We start from the raw sequence: 4,425 nt of genomic DNA on the forward strand, positions 1-4,425 counted from the left end.
AATCCTTGCCAACATCAATCTTTCCTTAATTTATCATGATGTTACTTACTGGCACAGTTTTGAGGATTTTTTTTTTTCTTTATGTTGAGGTATAATCCAAAAAAAAAGACTGTAGTCTTCTATCTTCATTATGAAGTGTTTCAACTCCTATATACTTTCAGCAAGCAAGGTTGTGTGTATACATGGAGCATGTTGTTAATGAGACTTATACTCCAATCTTGATGCCATGCTGTTCTTGATATAGTTTAGATTATCATATTATTTGCCCACCAAACAAATTAAAGAAGGATGGTGAAAAGATACAACCCTTATGTTTAATGATCTTAAAGTTAGCACTATCCTCTTGTTCTGTTTGAAAGACTGCCTCTTACTCTGTGTAAAACTTCCATAGGAGCACAATTAAGTGTTCTTGAATTTCCTTTCTTTGCAATATTTTCCATAATTTTTATGATCCATGTAGTCAAATGTCTTAGCATAGTCAACAAATCACAGGCAAACATCTTTCTGATATTCTCGCTTTCAGCCAAGATCCATCTGCTGTCAGCAATGATATTCCATGTTCCATGTCCTCTTCTGAATTCAGCTTAAATTTTTGGTATTCCCCTGTTAATTTACTGTTGCAATCATTTTTAAATTATATTCAGCAAAATTTCACTTGTGTGCAATATAAATGATACTGTTCAACAATTTCTACATTCTGTTGGATCACCTTTCTTTCAAGTGGTCACAAATATAGATCTCTTCCATTTAGTTTTTCAGGTAACAAGCAGCCTTCCAAATTTCTTGGTATCGATGAGTGAATCCTTTTAGTCTTGTTTCCTTGTGTTGAAGCATCTCAATTGGTATTTGTGAATTCTTGGAGATTTGTTAATAGCCAATGCCTTCTGTGCATTCTTGGACTTATTCCATTATTACCAGTTGTTGATCATATGCTACCTCCTGAGATGGTAGAACATGGACCAGTCCCTTTTGGTTCAGAGGCTCTTTGTATTCTTCCCATCTTCTTTGATTGCTTCCTGAATTGCTCAATATTTTTCCTTCAATATTTCAACACAAGGCTTGATTTTTTCTTCATTTCTTTCAGCTTGAGAAATATCAAGCATGTTCTTCCCATTTGGGTTTTTCTAATTCCAGGTCTTTGCACACCGTATTTCTTCCACTCACTATAGCTACTTTATGTTTAAGAGCAAGTTTCAGAGTCTCTTCTGACATCCATTTTGCTATTTTCTTTCTTTTCTGTCTTTTTAATCATCTTTTCATTTGTATGATGTCCTTAATATCAATTTCAAAACTTGTCTTATCTTTTCTCATTAGTGTTCAGTGAATTAAATTTATTCTTCAGATGGTCTCTGAATACTCAAGGTCATACTTTGGGTCTCATGGGCTTTTAAATTTTTTTCTTGAACTTGAACTTAAACTTACATATGATCAATTAATGGTCTGTTCCACAGTCAATCACTGATCTTGTTCTGACTAAAGATATTGAATTTCTCCATTATTTCTTTCCATAGATGTAGATGATTTTATTCTCCTGTGTATTCCATGAAATGAAGTCAATTTGTATAGTCACTGCTTATGTTTTGAAAGAAAAAAAACAAACTGGCATTTGTCTTCAATAATTTGCTGGTCTTGCAAAATCCTGCCACACTATCTCCAGGTATGTTTTCTATCCCCAAAATCATATTTTCCGAGTACCAATCCTTCTTCTTTGTTTCTGAATTTTACATTCTGATCACCAGTCATTATCAATACTTCTTAATTGCATATTTGATCAATTTTAGACTGCAAACATTGGTAAAAATCTTCAATTTCTTCATCATTTCCATTCGTGGTTGCTGGTAAACTAGTATACTGCTCAGAGATGATATTGTATTTTTGTTCTGCCATTCTTTTCTTTACATTATTTTCTTCAATCAGCTTTCATTGGTTAAAACTTTCAATAGAAAATAAAAGCATCCATAAATTAGCAATATGGCTTAGACCAAATTGTTTTCATAATAAAACTATTTTTGTTAATAAAGTTAAAATAATTTCAGTAAAAATTCTTCTACTGAAACTCATCAACATTGGAATTATAATAATTCATATTTTTCACATCAAGGACAAAATGAATTTTTATTCTGATTTTATACTTTTTGTGGATTTAGCATATATATATATGAATGATTCTTAACAACCAGGTTCTCTGTAGAGCATGATCTTATGAGAAAATATCTATCATGGTAAGGTAAGAGGAATGAACATATTTAGTTTAAGAGAGTCATTCCCAATAGTCATAAAATAAAAACTATTTTAGTTGGATGGAAAAGACCTTAGCATCAATCAATCAGATGTTATCTAGCAGATTCTCAAACACTCAGAAAGCAGATAAGAAAGTAAATGAGGATTCCTGGACTTCTTTCTTTCTTCTTTCCTCATTTTTTCCCCTTTTGTTCTTTAGCTTAAAGTCCTTGGTTAGTGTAAATGGCTAAAACATGTTCACTGCTAAATAACAGGTTGGATAGTCAAGTCCACCTGGAGGCAGTCTGGAAGAAAGGTTTGGTGACCTACTGGAAAGCCAGTCATTGAGACCTTCTGACACATAGGAAGTCACTAGGAATCAGAATCATCTCACTGACCACTGGTTTTCTTTGTCCTACTTTGCATAAATATTTTCACTAAAATAATTTTTTATTCTATTTCTTTTAGAATCTTATTCAGAAAAAGAAACATTAGAGTCAACAATAAATAGAGTGGTAGTGTAATTCCTACAAATTTTGGGACTGCAGTGCTGTAGGATAAGCAATGGACTGCAAAGCTGGTTTGGGCCACAAGTTTGGTGGTTCAAATCCACCAGCCACTCCTCAAAAACCATATACAGGGTCTCAATGAGTAGGAACCAACACGATGGCACTTAACAACAACATTATGCATTAATTAACATACCTTCATTTTTGTGTGTTTATACAAAATACCCACACTCACTACTTTTAGGGGAAATTCCAGTATCTTTTCATTTTATTTTTCACTACCTTTTTGAATCTTCCTTGTATATACAGAGAAAGAGATACAGTGCATTGTATATGAAGCAGCATGTTGGGTTCTGAAGGTTTTGTAAGGATCAAAGGTAATTCCAACAGAGGTTTTACTTTCAAGTTACTTATTTGCAGTAAGAGAAATAAGAAATATACATAAATATTATGAGATTTTAAAAGTGAAATATAAAGGAGAGTTTTGCTGTGTAATTTTCAGTGAAGAAAAATATTATTTCCTGAGGGAAGAGAGAAAAGAGAGATGAAAAATATAATGAAGAACCCAGTCAGACTTCAGGTAGGTAGTGGCATTTAGTTTGGTTATGACCCTTTAGACATTTCTAGCTAACAAAACTCTGTGTGGCAAAGAGCCATTTATTAGATGCAAGTTGTAACTTCATTTGTTTCCTATTCATATTTCAACTTATTCCCTGAAATCCTTGAGATAATTTTTAAATTTCCTTGAAACAATTAAACAAAGTCCCTGAAATCCTTGAGACAATTTTAAAAATACATGAAATTCATACAATACATTCATTCAAAAGTGTTTAGTAAGCATCCAACATGTGCCAAGCTAAAAGAAAAGAAAAGGGGAAAAAACAACACTACTGACAGAGAGATAGTGGTTATAGACCTTAAGTATCATACATGTTTTCTATCTCTGGATATTTGTTTAAAACATACATTTCATTTGGAGACTCAGATTTAGTAGATCTGTGTAAGGCAGATGAAGTTGTCTGTGATTGTCACTTATTACATTCTTCCAATGCATACCAACCCTTTTAATACGTTCCTCCAAAGTAATTTTGACAGTTAGCCATGTTTGAAAATAATGACTTATGATCTTGAGACAACTAAGAATGCTCAATATCAAGATGTCAAATTTTAAAACACAAGTGATGAGAAAGGGGCTTGGAAGTATGCCAGGTGAGAGTTATATGTATGTACCTCTTCCAAGCAGGTTTCATTAGTACAACCAGATGGGCCATTCCTTAAGCAGGCTCTCATTTTTCTTTCTTCTTCTAATGATCTCCTACTGCTTTTTCATTTAAGTCTAGATTCTTGAGCATGGCATTAAAGATTTTCAGTGATAAGGTCCTGAAGTAATGACAAATCTGTTTAATTGTTTATATTATTAACAGCTGTCAATGGAAACTATGTGCAGTCCCCTAGCTGCCCAGCCACATTCTTGTCTTCTTAATCTTCTCTTGTTTTAATTTTGCTCTGCCTTGAAAAACATTGTCACTTTCTTCCTACTAACATTGGAAGGCCCAGTTCAGATGGTGTCTTCTCCACAAAGAATGATCAGCACTTGGAAAATATAGCATTGGTGAGAGAAACAGTGCTGGAACTTGTATGATAGAATGTCGAAAGACCAATTCAGTACAAAGACCAATGACTTTATTCAGTACAA

The sequence above is a fragment of the Chrysochloris asiatica genome, unplaced genomic scaffold (assembly GCF_000296735.1).
Source record: "Chrysochloris asiatica unplaced genomic scaffold, ChrAsi1.0 scaffold00014, whole genome shotgun sequence".
Taxonomy (NCBI): Eukaryota; Metazoa; Chordata; class Mammalia; order Afrosoricida; family Chrysochloridae; genus Chrysochloris; species Chrysochloris asiatica.